The sequence below is a fragment of the Balaenoptera physalus genome (assembly GCF_965194825.1).
Source record: "Balaenoptera physalus genome assembly, chromosome: X".
Classification (NCBI taxonomy): domain Eukaryota; kingdom Metazoa; phylum Chordata; class Mammalia; order Artiodactyla; family Balaenopteridae; genus Balaenoptera; species Balaenoptera physalus.
The window spans coordinates 131,070,248-131,094,172 of NC_138903.1; the positions used below are offsets into that span (position 1 = coordinate 131,070,248).

A 23,925-nucleotide genomic window follows, 5' to 3' on the forward strand; every position below is an offset into this window, starting at 1 on the left:
GAGGGTGGTGCTAGGCAATGTCTTTTTAGGACAGGCTGTAATTCTGTTTGCTCAGGCTCTTCTCCAGACCTTTATTTAGCTTGCTTTTATCCTCAAATTCTTTAAACTTTATACCATCTATTATATCTTAGAGCTTGAAGGGCACTTACAATTCCAAGATTCTAGGTTATCTCCCAGATCCTGGGCCTTTGGCCCAGTGTGCAGTCATCTCTTGGCCAAAGTCAGCTCATTCCTTGAGGAAGATATTGGAGCTCCTTCCTTATAACTTTATCAATAAGCATCCCTTGAGCCCCTGATGCCAGCCAACCTGAAACATGTCCGCCTCGCCCTGCCCAGCTTCTGCCTGCTTTTTGCCTATCCCCACCTTTCCAAGAATATAGGTATGCCATTGGGAAGGAGTCCTATTCATCACCAAGCATGATATGTCTGTTCTCAGACCCCAGTTCCCACCAGGAACAGCCATCCTGCCTAAGGTGGAACTTTTAGCCACTTAGGCACAGATACCTTCGGACACATGCTGCTCTGTCCATATGGCACTTGGCTTTTGTAACATCATCTTTAATCCTCTACAAGCAATGTGTACCTTTTTAGTCAGGACTCCCCAGTCTTCCAGAACCTTTTCTAACAAGGATTTAAGATTTCCATTTTTGTGGAAATCCAGCTGACTTGGTCCAGGGTTTGAAACTGCCACCTCGAAGAAGCTCCACTACCAATTTCTGGAGGGTAAAAAGAAGATTTTCATCATACAGGGATGAAAATATTGGGCTCATCTTTTCACCAAGTGGTTTGGGTTCCCAACTGTGGACTACATTATCAACAGCCTCAATTAGAAAGTACCTGCAATGCAGCCCTGTTCTAAATGTATTTAGATCATCCAGTGGAAAGAAGCAAACTAGTGGACAAATTAATTCCCCCATCATCAAGTTGTGCTTATTTATTTTCCTGCATTAGGAAGTCAGCAACTGTGTTTAGTTTTATTTTCTGCTGTACTTGCAATTCAGGAAAAAATGTCAATCCTGGAGGTAGATAACCCAAGAGCAACTATTTGTATTTACCCCTACATTACCCAGGCACCCTAGGTACTCAGGGCTCTTGTAGTTCCATTTCAGCCAGAAGGCTGCCAATCACAATGTAAGCAGCTCTTTGTAGGAAACTACCCTCAGCAGGAAACCCCTTTTCTTGTTAAGCAAAGCTGCATTGTAACATTTAAATCAGGTGTCCTCTCTGGCCCTAGCACACTTTTCAAATCTTTTTTTTTTTTTTTCCCTACCCAGGTACGTGGGGAGTGCCCTTTGGGAAGTCTGAGGTCTTCTGCCAGTATTCAGTAGGTGTTCTGTAGGAGTTGTTCCACATGTAGATGTATTTCTTTTTTTTTATTGTGGGATTTGTCTGAGCCTATATTTTTATTTTTTTAACCTCTTTATTGGAGTATAATTGCTTTACAATGGTGTGTTAGTTTCTGCTTTATAACAAAGTGAATCAGTTATACATATGTCCCCATATCTCTTCCCTCTTGCATCTCCCTCCCTCCCACCCTCCCTATCCCACCCCTCTAGGTGGTCACAAAGCACCGAGCTGATCTCCCTGTGCTATGCGGCTGCTTCCCACTAGCTATCTATTTTACATTTGGTAGTGTATATATGTCCATGCCACTCTCTCACTTTGTCACAGCTTACCCTCAAATCTTTTGATCACACAATACCTTGCTTAACCTATTGGTTCTTTCCTTAGCTCAAAGAAGTAGAAATGAAGAATAAGTAATTAACAGATGAGATGACCAGATTTCTTCCCTAGCTTCCCCTTCAGTAATCTCTCAAACAAACTGTGTGAACAAATTGTGTGAACAAGATAGCATCCAAAGAAAGATCATGAGGAGCTGACAAGCCTGCACGCAGTGGGGAATGGCAACGACTGACCTCCTATCCCAATGATTAACTAAGATTACTTCCCTGTTTCCCTTTAAAAACTTCCTTGGCTGAGCAGAATCTTCAGAGTTGGTTTTGGGGGGACACGAGTCCGCCTTCTCCCCAGATTGCTGGCATTCTGATTAAAAGCAACTTTCTTTTCTACCAACAACTGCCTCTCAGGTATTGATTTTCCAGTGACGAGTGGCTGGACCTGAGTTCGGTAACAACAGGAAGACTTTCTCCCTCTGAACTCTGGCTCAGAGGTCAAAAATCCTAGATTCTTCTTCCAGCCCTTCTACTTACTAGTTTTGTGATCCTAAACAAGCCTTTTGCCTCCCTGGGCCTCAGTTTCCTCCTATGATAAGTGGGAATAGTAATTCTTGTCCTGCTTACCTCACATTACAGGGGTGATTACCAAGTGAGATAAGATATCCTATGGCGCTTTGTAAATAATGATACACTTGTACATGAAAGATGGCTGTTGCTATTAATATTTCACCTCAATTGTTACCATTATTACCATCAAAGATTTCCTCAAAACTCTTCAACACCAAGCACTGTGCAATGCTTTGGGACTCTGGAGCGAGTCGGTTGCTTCCTGTGCAGCCAAAGGAGTTGCTTGTTAGAGAAAGCACATGTACCAGCCCAACCCAGCCTTCTGGAGTAGGTCACACTGTTTTTCTTTCCTGAAATGCTAGATCATAGCAATTTAATGGAGGATGGGACATTTTGAAGCCACATCTTACTCTTCCTGCGGCAGCATGCTTATAATGGACCCAGGGATGGCCTGGATGGGCTGACAGCTCGCCCATGATATGCAGAAAGTGGGCAGTGGTCAAATTCCGAGGATGGGTCATGTCACAAGGGGATTGGGTGTTCATTTGTTACACACAACAGAGACTTCAGGAGACATCTAATCCAAGCAGGGCTACACTCAACCATACCACACAGTGAAGAGGGATTTGCAGCCCAGGCTTAAGGAGACAAAGGTTAAAGAACACCTAGCAGTTTTCAAGGATCAAAGCCCCTTGGCCGAGACGCAATCCATCCCCTAGGCCTGAGGAATTTTTAGATGGAATAACAAACATACTGTTTGTAACAGCAGCACCTGTTTGGCTTATGGTGGTCATTTAAATATTTGTTAAACAAAAAACAAATTTCTTTGCAGAATCATAAAGAGTGAGACTTGAAAGAAGCAAGTTACTCTGATTTTCCATAAACAAAAAGAAGCAAATTCCAGAAATTAAAGACTGGGTAATTTTGAAGGCTGGTAGGACATCTGTTCCCAAAGGGAGCTGATTAAAAACTTGCTCTCAGAGTGGAGGAACACGTGCCACAAGATCGTCTCTGTCATTGTTCTAGTCACTATTTCTGCTAATTAGGAGAGTTGTGGTGCAGTTGCTGGAGTGGAATGGGGTGAGGGTGGGAGTTAAGGGTTCAGTCAGATGTGTTCTTTAGGTGAGTGCTTCCAAAATACCTGCCCATGGTCCAGTGCTTGCTGTGTGACTGTGTACCACAGGACAATGTGAAGACTTTTTCATTAGTAAAATGTATTCAAAATGTTTTACTGCAAGATTTTGAATTTTCCTACTTTCCTGATAATAAATACCCATCTTTTTTTGAAACAGTGGTGATTAAGTATATGGTAACTGGACTTCTTTTATATGTCCTTAGCTGGCAAGAAGTTGAACCTTACATCACTCCATCCCCAACTGGCTTGTCATGCCCAGTGGGTGCCTTCTGGAGCATGGCAGATGCCACCTTAGAAAGTACATGGGCAGCAGCAGCAAGAAGAATGGAAGTGAAAGACACACAGCCTAGTGAAGACAGAAGGAAAGGGAACCAAATTGGAACCAAAATCAAGCTGGCAGGGACAAGCCAGGGGCTCTCCTGGCCCATGCCTCCATGACACACTGAGGCAAAGAGAGTACAGAGAGCTGGACAAGTTCAGGGAGGACCAGTACAAGAAAGGGGGCTCATTTAAAATGGAAGAGATTCATCTGGGTATCAAAAGGACACAGCCATTTAAGGTCTCTGGAAATTCAGAGAGTATTCAACAAATAGGGAAAACTTTTTTAAAAAAATCTACTAAACCTCAGTAAGAACAGTGAAATGCTCCCTTATCTAACCCCCAGCTCATCATGTTGGAAGCTGAAATTCTCCCAGCTGCAGCTCAGGACCAGTGGGGTCCCTGTCCCCCCAACTTCCAGGCCAGGGCTAATATTTCTCTCCAGGGGAGGCAGGCTGTCAGCATTTCTTCTCCAGCTCCATGTTGTAGAGATTTGGAGCTCAGGGGAGGGGAGGGGACTATTCAAAGAAGCTGGTTCTCTGAAAACATCAATAAAATTGACAAACATTTAGATAAGTAGACCAAGGAAAATGTAAGAAGACTCAAATTACTAAAATCAGGAATGAAAGAGGGCCCATCACTACTGATCTGACAGAAATAAAAAAAGATTATAAAGGAGTACTATGAACAATTGTATGCCAGCAAATTAGATAGCCAAGATGAGATGGAAACATTCCTAGAAAGACACAAAATATGAAAACCGATTCAAGAAGAAATAGGAGATCTAAATAGACCTATAAAAAGTAAATAGATTGAATTTCATAACTCAAATAATTTCCCACAGTGAATAAACCAGGCCCATAGGGCTTCATGGGGCTGAATTCTACCAAATGTTTCAAGGAGAATTAACACCAATCCTTCTTAAACTTCCAAAAAATAGAAGATGAGGGAACACTTCCCCACACATTTTATAAGCCTAGTATTACCCTGATACCCAAACCAGACAAATACATAATAAGAAAACTACAGACCAACATTCTTTGTGAATATTAATGCAAAAAACCTCAACAAAATGGTAGCAAACTGAATCCAGCAACATATAAAAAGGATTATATTCCACGATCAAGTGGGATTTAGACTGGGAATGCAATGCAATGTTGATATACACACACACTGTGAGATATATATATATATATATATAGATATATATATAAAAGCACATATATCTGTGTATTTTCTACACTACTGTAATTTTCTCTGTAGAGTACTTCACAGATTTTATTATATTGGGTTGGCCAAAATGTTTGGGTTTTTCCGGGACTAAATCTGGCCTCAAGTTGCCTGTTTTTGTAAATAAGGTTTTCGTGAGACACGTACAACATGGCTACACTCATTATTACATATTGCCTATCCTGCTTTTGTGCTGCAATGGCAGAGAGGAGTGGTTGAGACAGAGACAGAGACTATATGCAGCCCTCAAAGTCTAAAATATTTACTATCTGGCCCTTTATAGAAAATGTTTGGTAACCTGATATTTTTTTCAGAGCAGAAAATTAAATTTCCGAGAAGTTCAATAACCTGCCCAACTCATAGTGCTGTGAATGTGATAGCGTTGAAGTCTGGATTCAGGCCACCTGATTCTACAGCCCAAGTTTATAACATATATCATACTGCCTCATTTTCCGAATGTGCTTTTGTTATCCCACCATGTCCAACAGTGGCCCTTCTGATTTAATGTTTCCTTTCCAAAATTTTGCTATTTTATTTTATTTTTTAATTTAACTTATTTATTTATTTTTATTTGGCTGCACCATGTGGCTTGCACGATCTCAGTTCCCCGACCAGGGATTGAACCTAGGTCACGGCAGTGAAAACCCAGAATCCTAACCACTAGGCCACCAGGGAACTCCCCTATTTTCTTTTTAAAATTAAAAAATTAATTTTTATTTTCTTTTCACTTTTTAAATGATAACCAAGTCACAACCCAATTTTGCTGTACAGCAGAAATTAAACACAACATTGTAAATAAATGCAGTAAAATTTTAAAAAATATTAAAAGGCATCTATTTACCTCTGAATACTTCTTCACATACATTTCATAGATTTAATATTAAGTGTATTGGTTCTCATTCTTGTACAATCTATAATTTATCATGTATTGCCTATTTGATCTAATTGTTGTGAGTCCTTCTTATTCCTTCAATTTTCAGGTGGATGCAATTATTTCTTAATTAAAATATAAAACTTGTAATATTTTGTCTTCCGGTGAGTGTATAGACAGTTTTCCTTGCCTGCAAATGAAAGAATATTTTCTGTCCTATACCTGACTTACTGAGTTGGAGATTTCTTGCCTCTGTATAATATATGATTTTTAAATGTGTTCAGTGTAATATACTTAGAGAAGAGTCCACAAACCATAAGGTACAGATCAGCAAAGTTTCAGAAAGTGAGCAATCATGTAATATCCATTCCAGACCCCTTGCTCTATGAAATCTTTGGTTAATAGTAATAAAAGTATCTAGCTTGTTGTTATTGAAATAGAGTGAAATGGATTGGGTGGTCAAAGTTTAAAATTGTAGGGATTTTTAATATTAAAAATTCCCCTGCCATCCAGTACAGTGCTATGAGAAGAACGCTGGGTTGAGACTGGGGAAAATTACAGCTTAGTCTCAGCTGTGTCAAGATTCCCTGTGTCACCTGCGGCATGTCCCATGCCCTCTTTGCTAGTCAAATCCCCTTCTGTAAAATGAGTTGAAACGAGATGCTCACCAAGACGCCTCCAAGCTCTGACCATTCAGAAGTCTAGCAATATTTTCATATGTATTAAGCTATTTGTTATTTGATAGCAGAAAGTTCAGGACTAAAAGAGAAAAACAAAGCTCAGCTGTAAGTAAATATGCCCCCTTTTAAAGTTATTCAACTTCTATTCTACTTCGGAACTGGCCAGAGAAAAATCTAACTGAAGAATTTAGTCATGAAAAGTAGTTTTTAGTCATCTTTAAACAATTTGACAATGTGTATCAAGAGCCATAAGACTTTTCTCAACCTTACAATTAATTCCATTTCTTTGACTCTATTCTAAAGAAATAATTTCATGCACATCATTTCTTTGACATCATTCTAAAGCAATCGTCTCATGCGCAAAGATGATAATCACATTATAATAGGGAAAAGTAGAAACAACCTAAATGTCCAATAATAGGTGTACGTTTAAATAAACTATGGTATCTCCATATGATATGTTATTATGCAGCCATTAAAGTCAGGTTGTAGACTTTTATTTAATTACATGAGGAAGAAACTTATTGTAATATTAATTTCTAAAAGCAGAATATAAAATTGTATGTGCAACATGGTCTCAATTATGTAGAGGAAACATAAATGAAAGGAAATGTACCAGGATAGAATCATGATTGCTTCTGCCTGATGAGACTATTTTTTAAACTTGTTCTTCAAACTTTTCATTTTTCTACAAAGACAAGCGTTGCTTTTATAATCATAAAGAGAGACAAAGACGATGTATGTTCAATTGTTTCAAAATAATTGGAATAAGGTACTTCACAAGGATAGTGAAAAGGGCCATGTTTTCTTTCTGATGCATTATTTATAGGGAAAACAATTCCTATTAGTCCCTGTTTTCAAAAAGCACAATGTAAACTCTTCATGCAGTTGCCAATACAATATTGGGGTAATACTGGTAAAAAGCACAAATGATAACCCCAGAGATCTCTCTGTTGATTAGGTGACCCTTTGAAATTACTACATAAAAAGGTCACTCGCTCTCTAACAAAAATAACATTTTGTTCATGTCCTCTAATTTCACACAAGGAGAGCGTAATTTAAATATATATATTTTTGAAAATTTCAATTTCGTTTGAAGAGGTATTATGTAAATATTTTAAATATTCAATTTAAAGTTCAACACAATGGAATGGCACCTATTTAAAAACCAGGCTATTCCACCAGGGGACAAAGACAACTTTCACAAGTTTTAACTGGCAGGGACCTTTTTGCACAGAAAGGTTACCTTCATTTGGATACTCTGTATTTCTGTGGCCCTAGCTGCCTTAATAGCTCACGAATCAGCTGATGGATCATCTGTCCCCATTTGATAGATACATCTCTCAGATGCAGATCAATCTATTTTGAAGTGAACAAAGGGGCAAGGGTCCTTTCTGAGCTGTTGCAGGGTAGATGAGTCTGGAAATGAATGCTCTAAGGGCCCTTCATGCGCCAAGGTGCTGCTGACTCATAGGCAGTATGTTCTGTTTGTCCAGCCGTGTGGATGGATGGAGGCGCATTCAGCCTGCACATTCTCTTCTCAACTTGGTTTTGGTTCAAGCAGGTGCATTTCCAAAATAGTAAGGTGACAGTGTTTGGGTAGTGACCGTTCCCAGGGAAATAGTACGCAAGTCCCACTTCTTGTACCTCATTGTCATAGAAGGTACCAACCAACTAACCATCAAGCTTGATCTGGCCCTGTTCTCAGCCCATCCATACGCTTAGTTGTTGTTTTAGCGCCTGTTTGTCCTCAGCCCCCTGCATCACCTCTTCCGTCTGTGTTCTGTTCCAACCTTCTAACTCCCAGGGTGACATCTTTCTTTCTCAATTCAGGACCAGACCCTGGCCTGTCTCTGGTTTGATTCTGCTTTCACTCCTTTGGAAGCTGATGCCGGTTTACCTATGACCCTGACCTCCAGCTCCTTCCCCCTCATCCTCCACAGGGGTCCTGTCTAGAGACTCCCTGCAGAGTTCTCTGCAGAGCTGCCTTCAGACATCTGCTGATATTAGCCCTTCGCATGTCACCACCGACCATAGCTAAGACTAGTTCAAATAAACAAAGAATTAGAGTTGAAAAGAGATACATGAATGTTTAGCAACAAACCAACAGGCAACATTATCCAGAAGGGCCATCTAAATTAGAGCTTATTTGACCACAGCAGTAAGGAAGTATACAATTTGAAAACAGTCAAAGGGAATCATTTTCCACTCTTTTGCCTGACACAGAACACTATCCAGTTACCCGGTCCAATGTTGCACACGAATCCGTTTTCAAGTATTAGGTGTGAATAAATAGTTAATTCATTTAACAGAAGGATAAAGCTTAGAGTCCTGTAAGGTGAAGCTGATTGGATCCTATGGAACGTAAAGCCATGAAGTGTAAGGGAATCTGTCCCCAAAGGAGACTCGAACATTTTGGTTAAGGCGCTGTTTTGAAGGGCCCTATTGTTTGGATGCGCTGGGCAGCTTATGTCTTTTCAGATGCTTGTTAGTTTTGAATGTTCTCTCTTTCACAGACCATTAAGTGATTTTTTTTTAAAACAGTGGGATGCAGGGTGCTAAAACAAGCTGAGTACGAGTTTCCACCGCTCCTGATGTATCTGTGGGTCTGGGGGATCAGCTCATTCCTCAACAGGCAGTGAATATTAGCAAGTTCATTAACAATTTTCAACTAGCTGCATAAATCCAAGAAGCTAATTGCTTGTTTACCAGGCAGGGTGGGCCTTGTTCTTTGGTTCTTGGTGATGGAGATAACTGAAACTTGTTTGTATTTTTCCAGCCAGAAGCTATTCCACTTAATGCTTTCAATATGGAAACACTCTGGTTAAAGTATTGAGCAGAATTTAAAGGAATTGTTGAGTCTTCGAAAGTAAAGTATAAACAGAGGGCAATTTTAAGAATTTGTAAATCCTTCCTGGTTCTGAAGTCTTTCCCTGGGGCTGATATTAGGCAGGGCTTGGTCATTTTCCTTGAGGGGAAAGACACTAAGTTAAGCTCCCCAGGAGACATTTTTGACTTGACTGGTTGTGAGTTTCCTTTACAGTCAAACATTACAAATTCTGAATTTATGATAAATCGAGGCAAGAAAGACTGAAGTTTCATATTTGGTAGCTCTCAGGGTGACCTTTGCTAAGTAATGTGTGTGCATGAATTTGCAGGGCCGGGGACGGTAGGGAAGGGACAGAGGTGAACACAACTAAGGAATACATCTTAAGTAAAGTAAGTCTTAAAGTAAATTTAAAATCATCCAGTTCCAAGGGAGTAGCATCTTGTTTGCATAACATTCCTATCTTTTTCTTGGTGCAGACTCCTGGTAATTGTTTTCTCACCTTCACGTGTGTTGCTGGTGAACACAGAAATCAGAAAATTACCTGTATTTTAAAATATTCTTTAAGCTCAACTTTTGAATGTTTTAGGGCAACTCCCAGCCTCTGCTAGGATTTCTGAGACTTGACTGCATTTTTGAATGACTTTTATGGCTTTTCCAGATTTTTAGAGAGTTAATATGTATATCAATTGCTTGCAGTAATTTCTTTGCAGATTATACTGCAGGGTTAATCAATACACATTTACTTTTTGTGTTCTCGTGGTCTGCCCAACAGTAAAAAGCATTGAACTAGCAGGCCTGGTCCCCATTTCTTGCACAATTACCATCTGGGTGGAGAAGTAAGTCTTCGAGAATGTTTATGATCATAAATCAGTAATTCAATACAAAAACATATGTATGACAGACGATCGATATTAAAAGTCAGAAGAAGGGACCTATATTCAATATCCTATGATAAACCATAATGGAAAAGAATATAACAAATAATATATGTATATGTATAACTGAATCACTTTGCTGTACAGAAGAAATTAACACAACATTGTAACTCAACTATACTTCAATTTTAAAAAAAGTCAGAGAAGAGCAAAAATCAGTGCTAGACTAAATGGTTGGGGGGCTTAATTAAACAGGTGAAGCAAGTGAATTTAAAGGAAGTTGAGAACGTGGACACAAAATGAACAGTTATATCAAGCATTGGGAAAATGATGCTCCTTCCGATTTAAAAATAGTTTCTTTTGACTAGAAACTGGGAAGTGGGGCGGGGGTGTGGGGAGAAGTTGAAGAATGGGGCATCTCACTTGATTAATATGTAAATCACAATTCCCCCAACCTAACCACCATTGTATGTAAAGTAGCAATTCAAATGTTCACAGGCTATGTATTTCCCCGAGGAAATAACTCTGAAATGTTGCTGCTGAAATATTTCTGATGAAATATTCCTAATAAAATATGTTGCTTTGTGTATAGTAGTCAATATGTATTTATAGAATTTATAAAGCCACTAGCTTAATTTGTATGGTTATGAACAAATTAGTGGAGAAAAAATGGACTCAGCTTCAGAAATATTCAGTAAATAATACTAGGCATGGATTTATTAATTAGGGTATAGTTCTTGCTTTTCAGTTAATAAAAGATATAGATGAAGATAATGTACATATAGATTTTTTTAAAAATTCATACTCTTATTTGGCAGGTAAACTGTGCCCCAAATATATGGTTTGTCTAAAACACAGCAGGATTTAAAAGAATAATCTGCATGCTAGTCTTAAAAATCAAACATTTTCAAATATATTTGGTTCGATTTCATTCAAAATATTTGAAACTGCATAGTTGAATTAGGAGTTAATGCTGATTAGGAAGTTTAGTGACCATGAAAAGTCAAGTCACCAGAACAAAAAAATTGCCAATAATACGTCTTGCCTCTAACCAAGGTGTTCATTAACTCTTGTTCCTCTTTATGTCAAAGTAGAAGATTCAGTGTGAGAAATGACACAAACATTCAAATTGGCTTTAACTGCTCTCTGAAAATACCTCAAACATGATACCTCGTTCAGGCAGCCTTTTAATTTTCCTTATTTATTAAAATCTTCATAACTTCATCTATTTATTTTGTATACTCATTTTACTTTATTTAGTCCTGGAGTCATTCATATAGTGTGTAAAACTATAATGAGTAGCTTTATGTCTACATTTGTGTTCTTTTGGAAATTATGATCAGGAAGGAGATGGCTGTGTCACACATGCCACCATATTGTTTTCTGAGGATTGCCGGACTTGCTAGCAGAATGAGTCACCCAATGGTTAGCTACAACACAGAGGTGCAAGATATATTTTATTTCCCCCAACTTTGCATACCTGGGGCTTCCAAATCCTTACTCGAGTTATGCAGTTTTTTTTAGCTCCCTTTCCTTACCTGTTTTTGTTTTGGTTCTTCCTCATTTGGGGCCCCAGCATATATAGAAACATTGGGCATGCATTCATCTACTTCACATTGTTTTACCTGTTTTTTTTTTTTTCACTTTCTGTGAATGTTTTCACATCTTCTCCCATTGGATTTTGTCAATCTTATGGAATCTGTTCCCTGCGACAATAAACACAGTCCTAAATTCCATCTCATCTACTCTCGAACGTACATTAATTAGTGTTCTAATTAGATTTTATTCCACATAGTATTCCTCTGCGTGTTTTACAAAATCATATTATAACCTTTCGCTTATATGTTCTCTTTTTTTAAATTTAGAACAAAATTTTTTAATTAAAAAAGATGTAATCTAGTTTGAATATAAAACGAGTCCAGAAGTTGCTAAACCTACAATTAGGTAATTGTGAGCACAATTAGGTACCGGCTGTTCGTTCTAAAGTAACAAGAGTTTGCCTGTGTCACTAATTATTTATACATAAAATCTTGCACTTTGCAATTTGGCAATTAATTACATCATGCAGTTAAATCACGCATGATAACTGGGCATGAAAGGACAAAATGCAAATAGAGAAAACTTAGAAAAGGTAGCCCTCATGAAGAAAATATTTTCTAGCCACATAGGAAGACGAGTGTTGAGTAGCCATCTGAAATGCCTTTTTATGAAACTAGTTTTGCAGTTAAGGGGAGAGATTTGCTAGAAACTCTTTCCCTTTATGCTGTATGTCTTAGCTTCCCCCAGGAATTCCTGGGGACCCAGGACAGGTTTGGGGGTCTCTGAATGCCCTCCTGTTTCTCTCTGCCTGCTGAACCCCCCCCCCCTTTCTGCTTCAAATTACAGAAGTCTCTGGGAAGTGACTTGTCATCTCTTCTAATACCCATTTTCCTGATCTGGCTGTAGGCAACAGGCACTGTTCTAAGCACTGGAGTTACAGCAGTGAACAAAACAAAGTCCCTGCCCTCATGGAACTGACTTTCTAGAGTGGGGAGACAAGATAAATATACAAGTAAATGCACACAATTTTAGGTTATGATAAATCCTGTCATAAAAAAATAAAGTAGGAGAAGGGACTAGAGACTGGGAATTGAGGTCTATTTTAGTGGTTGTTGGGAAAGAATTCTTTGAAGAGGTGATATTTGATCAGAGACCAGAAGGAGGTGAGGTAGTGAGTCATGCAGATGTCTTGTGAGAAGAGCTTTCTAAATGTAGAAAGCAAAGGGTGAAGCCCCCAGAGAGAAAACATGTATGGTTCAAAGACCACTAAGAACACCAGTGTGGTTTGAGCAAAGAGGGTGAGGGGAAGAGTAAGATGAGTCCAGAAGTCCTCCAGATCAGAGGATTTTGTAGGCTACAGTAAGCACTTATTTTGGATTTTACCCTGAGGGTCCTGGGAAGTTAAGGGAGAGTTTTGAACTGCACAAACAAATCACCAAATAGAGAAGTTTTTATGGGGCCAGACACTTGACCTCACCCAACTGCAAGGGAGGCTTGGTCCTAAAGTTCTGGTGACAGAAAAGGAGCATGTTTAACACAACTTATCTTCTGGATTAGTTAACAACTGCTCTACTGTGGCATAACAAATTACCCCCAAACCTAGTGGCTTAACACATGTTTATTATCTCATGGTTTCTGTGGGTCAGGTATCCAGGCATGGCTTAGATGCAGTCTCTGCTATAGAGTCTCTAACAAGGCTACCATCACGGTGTTAACTGGGTCTGTAGTCTTATCTGAAGGCTCATCCTAGGAAAGATCTGCTTCCAAGATCACTCACATGGGTAGGTAGCAAAATTCAGTTCTTTATAGGTTGTTGGAATGAGGCCTGAGTTCCTCATGACCTGTTGACTGGAGGCATCTCTTGGTTCCTTGTCATGTATACCTCTCCATAGGGCATCTCACAACATGGCAGCAAGCAAGCAAGAAGGCAGGAGACAGTGACAGTGACAAAGAGAAAAAGAGAGAGCTAGTGAGATGAAATTCACAAATCACAGTTTTTTGTAATCTAATCATAGAAGTGTCATCCCATCATTTTTGCCATATTCTATTAGATAGAAACAAGTTACTAGATCCAGCCCACACTTACTGGGGAGAGGATTACACAGGTCATGAATACTAGCAAGTGGGGGTCAGAAGTTGCCTACCATATCCTTTATCTGCAGGGGGCTCTGATTGGCCTACAGCATCTGCACTGTGGTTCAGACAAAGGCCCAACCCAGGCCCAGCATGTGAATAGGAGCTAAGGACCTGGGACAGAGTGAGCTGGAGCAAGTCAAAGGAGAAGATAATATGTTCAAAAGATCTTACAGTATTCAGGAATATTAGCAGTCAGAAAAAAGGAAGCAAGTAACAACCAGAGCAAAGGGCTGGATTAATAACACTTCTCTTCTGGGCACATTCTCATCATAAGTCTATGCAAAGCCCTGCTTACATTTTTATTTACTTATCTATATCATGTATTCATGCATTCATTCATGCATTCCTTTTTTATTTTTTAAAAAAAATTTTATTTTTTTATTCTTTTTGGCCACACCATGTGGCTTGCAGGATCTTAGTTCCCTGACCAGGGATCAAACCCGGGCCCTGGCAGTGAAAGGGCCGAGTCCAAACCACTGGACCACCAGGGAATTCCCTATGCATTCCTTTTTTAAATAACAGATTTATTGTAATATAATTCACATACCACAAATTCACCCATTTAAAGTGTACAATTCCATGGTTTTAGTATATTACAGAGTTGTGTAACCATCACTACAATCTAAGTTTAGAACATTTTCATCACCCAAAAAAGAAATTCCATACCCATTATCAGTCAAGTTCCTTCTCCCCCCACCTCTAGCACCTGGCAACCATTAATTTACTTTCTGTCTCTGTTGATTTGCCTATGCTAGATATCTCATTTAAATGGAATCATACAATATTTGTCCTTTTGTGTCTGGCTTAGCATGAATCAGTACTTCATTTTTATGGCTAAATAATATTACATTGTATGGATAAAGCACATTTTAAAAATTCATTCAACAATTGATGGACATTTAGATTTAGACTGGCTGTTATGAATAATGCTGTTATGAACATGTGTGTGCAAGTTGAGATTTTATATATATGTATGCACACATATATACATATAAATACATAAAAACATACCTATGAAAGGAAAATTGCTGGGCCATTGGGTATACTTTTTAACTGAGTAATGCTTGACTGCTCTCCAAATGACTGGCCCTGTTCTGTATTCCCACAGCAAAGCATGAGGATTTCAACAATATCTCAGCTTTGTCAACACTTGGTAATCTTTAGCTTTCTAATTTTTCTGGGCCAACAGGTGGTATCACATAGATGTTTTAGTTTTCATTAATCAATGAGTAGGAACATCTTCTTATATGTTTGCTTTTAGAGTCGCTTCTTTTATAAATGTCCTGGTCCTTTATCCTTTGCCCATTTTCTATTAAGCTTCCTATCTTTTTTGTAATGCTTTTAAAATATTTTTTGTAATGCTTTTAAAATATTAGTCTTTGTTGGTTTTAAATATTGCAAATATTTTCTCCCAGACTACCATCTGTCTTTTATTATTTTTTGGTGTGTTAGTTTCTGCTTTATAATAAAGTGAATCAGTTATGCATATACATATGTCCCCATATCTCTTCCCTCTTGCATCTCCCTCCCTCCCACCCTCCCTATCCCACCCCTCCAGGTGGTCACAAAGCACCGAGCTGATCTCCCTGTGCTATGCGGCTGCTTCCCACTAGCTATCTATTTTACGTTTGGTAGTGTATATATGTCCGTGCCACTCTCTCACTTCGTCCCAGCTTACCCTTCCCCCTCCGCATATCCTCAAGTCCATTCTCTAGTAGGTCTGTGTCTTTATTCCCATCTTGCCCCTAGGTTCTTCATGACCATTTTTTTTCTTAGATTCCATATATATGTGTTAGCATATGGTATTTGTTTTTCTCTTTCTGACTTACTTCACTCTGTAGGACAGACTCTAGGTCCATCCAAATAACTCAATTTCGTTTCTTTTTATGGCTGAGTAATATTCCATTGTATATATGTGCCACATCTTCTTTATCCATTCATCCGATGATGGACACTTAGGTTGCTTCCATGTCCTGGCTATTGTAAATAGAGCTGCAATGAACATTGTGGTACATGACTCTTTTTGAATTATGGTTTTCTCAGGGTATATGCCCAGTAGTGGGATTGCTGGGTCGTATGGTAGTTCTATTTTTAGTTTTTTAAGGAACCTCCATACTGTTCTCCATAGTGGCTGTATCAATTTACATTCCCACCAACAGTGCAAGAGTGTTCCCTTTTCTCCACACCCTCTCCAGCATTTATTGTTTGTAGATTTTTTGATGATGGCCATTCTGACCGGTGTGAGATGATATCTCATTGTAGTTTTGATTTTCATTTCTCTAATGATTAATGATGTTGAGCATACTTTCATGTGTTTGTTGGCAGTCTGTATATCTTCTTTGGAGAAATGTCTATTTAGATCTTCTGCCCATTTTTGGATTGGGTTGTTTGTTTTTTTGATATTGAGCGGCATGAGCTGCTTGTAAATTTTGGAGATTAATCCTTTGTCAGTTGCTTCATTTGCAAATATTTTCTCCCATTCTGAGGGTTGCCTTTTCGTCTTGTCTATGGTTTCCTTTGCTGTGCAAAAGCTTTTAAGTTTCATTAGGTCCCATTTGTTTATTTTTGTTTTTATTTCCATTTCTCTAGGAGCAGAGTCAAAAAGGATCTTGCTGTGATGTATGTCATAGAGTGTTCTGCCTATGTTTTCCTCTAAGAGTTTAACAGTGTCTGGCCTTACATTTAGGTCTTTAATCCATTTTGAGTTTATTTTTGTGTATGGTGTTAGGAAGTGTTCTAATTTCATACTTTTACATGTACCTGTCCAATTTTCCCAGCACCACTTATTGAAGAGACTGTCTTCTGCATTGATACCCTGGCCTCCTTTGTCATAGATTAGTTGACCATAGGTGTGTGGGTTTATCTCTGGGCTTTCTATCCTGTTCCATTGATCTATATTTCTGTTTTTGTGCCAGTACTATACTGTCTCGATTACTGTAGCTTTGTAGTATAATCTGAAGTCAGGGAGTCTGATTCCTCTAGCTCTGTTTTTTTTCCCCTCAAGACTGCTTTGGCTATTCGGGGTCTTTTGTGTCTCCATACAAATTTTAAGATTTTTTGTTCTAGTTCTGTAAAAAATGCCACTGGTAATTTGACAGGGATTGCATTGAATCTGCAGACTCCTTTGGGTAGTAAAATCATTTTCACAATATTGATTCTTCCAATCCAAGAACATGGTACATCTCTCCATCTGTTTGTGTCATCTTTGATTTCTTTCATCAGTGTCTTATAGTTTTCTGACTACAGGTCTTTTACCTCCTTAGGTAGGTTTATTCCTAGGTATTTTATTCTTTTTGTTGCAATGGTAAATGGGAGTGTTTCCTTAATTTCTCTTTCAGATTTTTCATCATTAGTGTATAGGAATGCAAGAGATTTCTGTGCATTAATTTTGTATCCTGCAACTTTACCAAATCCATTGATTAGCTCTGGTAGTTTTCTGGTGGCATCTTTAGGATTCTCTATGTGTAGTATCATGTCATCTGCAAACAGTGACAGTTTTACTTCTTCTTTTCCAACTTGTATTCCTTTTATTTCTTTTTCTTCTCTGATTGTCGTGACTAGGACTTCTAAAACTATGTTGAATAATAGTGGTGAGAGTGGACATCCTTGTCTTCTTCCTGATCTTAGAGGAAATGCTTTCAGTTTTTCATCATTGAGAATGATGTTTGCTGTGGGCTTAATTTTAATATAATCAAATTAATCAATTTTCACCTTATATCTTTGGTTTTAGAGTCTTATTCAAGAAATCCTTCCCTACCTCCAGTCAAAATTTATTTTTGGAAATTTCTTGGTTGATGTTACTATTTTTTCCTTTCATAATTATTCTTGAAACAATCTGGAATTATCCTTCATACAAGTTGTTAGATGGAAACATACTTTGATTTTTCTGCCCATAATGAGACAATTTTCCCAGCACCATCTACCAAATAATCTATCCTTTCCCATAAACTGTGATGTCACTTTTATTGTATCCTATAATTCCGTATGTACCTCTGTCTCCCTGTTAACTCTATTCTATTCCATGGGCTACTGAAATTTGATAGTTATCTCTAGCCATGCTTTTAGCTTGGCTCCATATGCATTCACCTTGGTCATTCTCTTCAGTGCTAGGAAAATAATAACTTTCCTCAATAAAAGAAAAGAAAGAAAGCCAAGTTTGGAAGACAAACCTGAGAAGAGGCTCACCTGCTGAATTCAGTGTAACAACCCCTTTGGGGAAGAATTAGGTACACTGTGAAGAATATTCACTCCAGTGTGCCATTAGTTCCAAGGAAGGGCTCCTTGTAGAGTTGAAGGCTCAGTTCGTTTTCCAAGAACTTCCTCACTGTTCTTCATTCTAAAAGGTTTGTGGTAATTCCTTGCCCCATGAGGCAGCCAGGAACTTGTGTTATAAACTGCTATAAGTCAAGACCTTTGATGCTGTTCTAAGTAGTCCAGTAGGAACCAGACTTTCTCAAATAGTTTAACTAAATGATGCTTATTGTTAATTTACCCTAGCATCCCATTAGCTGTCCACAGAGATTTCTATTATCCAACATAAATAGTGAGAATAAGGTGGGTCTTATTTGAAAGACATGGGGTGAGGGTATACAATTACCTTCAGGTGGTTTCAAATAGAGCATTAGTATATATTTATATTATACTTATTTTTGAATCCTCTAGTTAGCCATTATGACTAGTATCAACTGTGTTTTACGGTGATTTTGTGTCATGTTTAAAATAATCATAAGGATGTATATATATTTTGCTCAAACATTTGATCTCCAGATGAAGCCCACCCTTGGTTTGAGCCAACTGTGGTTCATGATTGTGTGCAAGCAGAATACGATGAGATCTTTGTAGCCGGGCATAATCATCAACTTCCTACCCTTCTCCTCTGTTTCATGTCTGCCATACACACCAGCTCCCACTCCTAGACTTCTATTTTATCACATCAAATTTGTAATCGATATATAATTCACTTATCCTAAAATATACCCTTTAGAAGAGTACACTTTAGTGGTTTTTCAGAGCGTTCAAAAGGTTGTGCAAACATCACCATTATGTAATTCTAGAACATTTTTGTCAACCCCCAAGGAAACCCCTTACCCATTAGCAGTCATTCCCCATTCTCCTTCCCCCCAGATCCTGGCACCAGTAATCTATTTTCTGTCTCTATGGGTTTGCCTATTCTGGACAGTTCATTCATTATAAATGGAATCTATTTTTATTGTGGTTAAATGCACATAACATAAAATTTCTATCTTAACCATTTTTAAATGTACAGTTCATTAATGTCAAGTACATTCATATTGTTGCGTAACCAATCTCTAGGACTGTTTAAATCTTGCAAAACCTAAGCTCTATACCCATAAATGACAATTTTCCATTTCCTCTTTTCTCTAACCTCTGGCTACCAGCCCACCATTCATTCTACTTTCTGTCTATATAAATTTGACTACTCTAGGTACCTCATACATGTGGAGTTATACAGTATATGCTATTTTGGGAGCAGCTTATTTCACTTAGCATAATGTTTTCAAGCTTCATCCATTTTGTATCATCAATTAGTACTTCACTCATTTTTATGGCCCAATAATATTCCATTTTATGGATATTCCATATTTTGTTTATCCATTCATCAATTGACTGACATTTGGTTTGTTTCCATTTTTTGGCTCTTCTGAATAATGCTGTATGAGCATTCCTGTACAAGCTTTTCTATGGACATATGTTTTCAATTCTCCTGGGCATATACCTAGGAGTTGAACTGCTGGGTCTTATAGTAACTCTATGTTTAGCCTCTTGAGGAACTGCTAGACTGTTTTCCAATGTGGCTATATTGACACTCCCACCAGCAGGGCATGAAGGTTCCAATTTCTCCACATCCTTGACAATACTTCCTCACCCACCACCCACCCTCATAATTTCTGATCCAACCCAGGGCAGAGGGAGCCAGATGAGAGGGGACTATAGCTGTTCCCAGGGTATACTGACAAGAAGGCCAGTAACTGGATCAAAATTTTCTTTTAAACAAGAACTGTTCGTTTTCTATTTTTTTTAAAGCTCATTCTGAACCTTTAGTTTTTGACTGATTACAATCATCAGGTGATCAGACTGCTCACGGTAGGCTGGGTGGAGCCAGTCCACTCTGGGTTTGAATTCCAGTTCTATCTCTTGAGACTAGTTATTTAACTTTCCTGGGTCTGTTTCTCTGTTCTGTAAAAAGAGGTCAAATCACACTACATGAAATGTATGTGAAAGAATCTACACACATCTGGTGCAGAATAGGTACACAGTAAATCTCCATTTATTTGTTTTTTGATCGAATGTTAAAACCTTTTAAAAATTGAATGTTTACTAAAATTTCCTTTGATTTCAGCCCTTGGGTATTTCTTGTTGAGGTCTGCTGGTTTTTCATGACAGGTAACGCAGAGAAAGTGGTGAATACTCGGGTGGCTTTTCTGGAGAGAAGAACATTTGGTTGATGTTTTAAAAAGGAGGGACATGAAACCCCTACACATTTCAGTATTTTTGAAGCTTCATGGTCTGAGAGGAGCTGTGCACCTTAAGCGGCTACAGTTGTCACGGTAAGTGGTGTTTTCTTTCCATAGCAATGGAAGCCACAAATAATTACACGAATGCTGAAAAAAAAAAAAAAAAAAAAGACCAGAGGGCAAAAGCTTGCCTCGCTCACAGTCTTTAGGTGAGGACATTTTCTCCTATGAAGTCGTCTTAGGTTCTGCGCCAGAAGCCTGTGCTTTCGGTTTCAGCTGCCCCAGGATGGCTCGGGCAGTAGTAACTACTTCAGAACAGAGAGGAGTAGAGTCCCAGGGCTCTTTACTTGGGGTGGGGAAGTCAGCTCTAGGGTCTTTACCAACCACCTTATAAAGATGGAAGAGGTCAGTGATGGCCCAACCTTCCTGAGGTCTCACATAAAAAGAGAACTGAGCTACAAAGCTGGAACTAGGGTGCGCAAGGGAGGTGCCTAGGGCACAAAATTTAAGGAGGCACTCAGTCTCAGGGTTGTGGAAGACTACATGGGCTGTTTGGAAATATGAAAGGTGGGATGCTGAGGCTGCTCAGAGGAGAAATTTATCTGACCTACCTAGCATGAAATCACAAATTAAATTCACCCCCGCACCCCGCCCTGTCCTGTTCCTCTACCACACATGGACTTGATGCTGTAAATCCCCATGGGATCTCTGGTCTCTGGAGTTGCAGACGGTTGTGGTGGAGTGGAAGAGCATCAGAGTTGAGAAACCTTGGGCAGGTGAACAATGTGGCACGGCTAGCACAGAGGTAGTACCACTGCAGGAACCAGGAAGCTGGAAAGGAGGCCTTGGGCTAGATTGGGGAGGCAAAGACAAACAACATCTATCAAGTCCAGTATTTGTCAAACAAAGGGAAGTCCCCCTCTCTCCACAAGCCCCAGCCACTGGTTTGGATGGCTAGAGAGGCCAGAGAAAACCAGGACAGCTAAAGAACCATTGTCATGGTCTAGCACCAAGGTCTACACTAGGGGTCCAGGGCAATGACCAAGATCCTCAACTGAAACTGAATTGAATGCACTGGAAAGGGAGGAGTCTTGTGCCCACTATATTTATTTCCTTACCAAAGAACTTACCGAAGAACTGCTTATAGTTTGGGAGGCAGCTTTTGCCAGAGATCCCTTTCTTTTCTTTCCTTTTTTTTTTTTTTTTTGTAAAAAACAAACAAAGACAAACAAACGAACAAACGAACAAAACTTGTTTGCTTTTATTTTTGGCATCTTTATTTTTAAAAAAGAAAGGTTGATCTTAGGAAATTGGGATAGCCACTCATCCTGCTATGTGAAGCCCAGGCCACCTGTAACTCCCCCAAATCCCTGACCACTTGGCCATGCATGGACATGCACACACCACGTACCCATACGAGAGTCCTCTTAGATTCCGATAAGAGGAAAAGATGGTGTCAGTGGCACAGAGCCAGGGACTCGCTGGTCAACTTGAACCAGAGTGTTCCCTGTTGCAGATGTCCCAGAAACATGCCCTTCTATTCTTTCTTTTGTTTTCTTTTAAACTAGATTATCAGTTTATTATAAAAGGATATAATTCAGGAACAGCCAGATGGAAGGGATACATAGGACAGGTATGTGGGAAGGGGGACCTCCTTGGTTAAGTTTATTTCTAAGTATTTTATTCTTTTAGATGCTGTTGTAAATGGAATTGTTTTCTGTTATGTCTTCTTAAATTGACTCTTTTATTATTATGAAATGTTACTCTTTATCTCTGGTAGTATTACTTGCTCTGCAGTCTACATTGTCTAATATGAATATAGCCACTCCATTTTTCTTATGACTAGAATTTGCATGGTATCTAGTTTTTCATCCTTTGACTTTAAACTGCTCTTCATCTTTGTATCTAAATGTCTTTACTGTAGAAAAGAGTAGAGGTCAGCCTCGATTTATTTCTCCAGTCTGACAATCCTTATCTTTTAATTGAGGTTTTTAGACTATTTTCATTTAATGTAATTATTGATATGCTTCTGTTTAAGTCTATCTTTCTATTTGTTGGGGATTTAGGAAGAGGTTTAGAAGCCCGTTCATCCTCTGTTTCAAAGCAACCTTTTTGTAGGGGCAGAATACATGTGGGCATGATAAAGTGGGAGCAGCCCGGGCTTGCCGTCTGGGCACAGCCGAGCTCTAGCCCTCAGATTCTGCACTATCCTTCTCACGGGATTCAATGGGTCTCAGTGTCCTCAGTTAGAAAGTGATGGGCTGGGGCCGGGCCACCTGGGAGGCCAGCCTGGATATGCCAGCATCACCAAGGCAGGAGCCCCAGCAAGTTCCCTACTCACACCCACCCACATCATTGTGGGAGCCTTTGGGGAGCTTCACGAACACTCTGTAAGTTGGAGAACATAGGTAATGTCAATGTTCTAAACTGATTCTTTAAGTTGAGAGTAGAGGAAGAAGAAAGCATGTTTGTTTGAGCTCTCTGAGAACGTATTTTAACATCTTTTTTTTTCTTTTTAGTTAACGATCTCCCAGAAGGAAACATTATTTTTTTTCAGGGTTCCAATGCCAGAACATGTCTTTCCATAGTTTGTCACATCAAAATATTTAGTAAAAGTTATAGCAAAGTTATATGTATATAAAATAAGATATATATAATATATATAATAAATATCATGTATATAGTAAGATCATCTATATATATGTATATAATAAGATTATATATATCTTCTAACTGTTGTGGAGTGAGGACAGAAAAGTAGCCATTAAAATTGGGATGGTGTTAGAGGAGGTGAGAATGGGATTGGGCCTTCCTCAATAGCCGGGAATGAGGGAAGCCAACAGCATCCCCGCCATGGGAATGATGTGACATGAACACTTTTAGAGGCCACTCTGGCTGCTGGGGGGAGAACAGTTTGGAGGGGCCGAGAGCGTGGGTAGTGAGGACTTAAACAGGGCCAGTGATGGGGGAGGACAGTTCACACACCTTTTTCGCCTAAAGAGCATTTTTAGCACCAGAAAGCATGACTCTGTTTTTGGAATTTTTGCACGGTTGTTGCCCGAAGCAACAACCGTGCTCTATAGGAGGGGCCTGGCATCTAGAAGCAGATCTTTTTTCAGGCACATACTCCTGGCTTAATGGAGAATGTAGTACATAACGAAATAGCGGCCATCCACTTTCTATTTGATGGCTAGAATGGAAAAGCATAAGGACATTAAGGGAAGATCCTTCCAGAATTCATTGATGGATTTTTAAAACTTCAAAATGAATTAAAATAGCACTCCTTAAATTCCTCTCATGTGTTTATCATTGCATTTTCCGAAAAGTAAAATAGACCATAATTCATTAAGGTATACTACTATATATTCATATCATACCAGGAAAATGGGGGACTTTTAATGGAATCTCAAATCACACACTGATCAGTGTATTTCAGATGTAGTAGAAATATTACCACAGCTCCACAAAATGGCCTCTGAATGAACTGGAGATGGACGAGTGTGTGGTGTCCTTACAAGCCAGGAGTGACTTGATGTCGGTTTTGTACAAGCGTGTTCTCTTTTCCCTTAAGAGATGTGAAAATGAGATACTT

At 39.0% G+C, this 23,925-nt stretch overlaps 1 protein-coding gene across 1 annotated transcript in view; it reads left to right on the forward strand.

Annotated features, from left to right (window-relative positions):
• Positions 1–23,925, forward strand: part of PASD1 (PAS domain containing repressor 1) — a 168,101-nt gene that overhangs the window by 39,112 nt on the left and 105,064 nt on the right. The window contains exons 3-4 of the mRNA XM_082444880.1: positions 20,263–20,426; positions 21,902–21,966. The gene's annotated coding sequence lies outside the window, so the exon portion shown is untranslated. The remainder of the gene's footprint in view (positions 1–20,262; positions 20,427–21,901; positions 21,967–23,925) is intronic.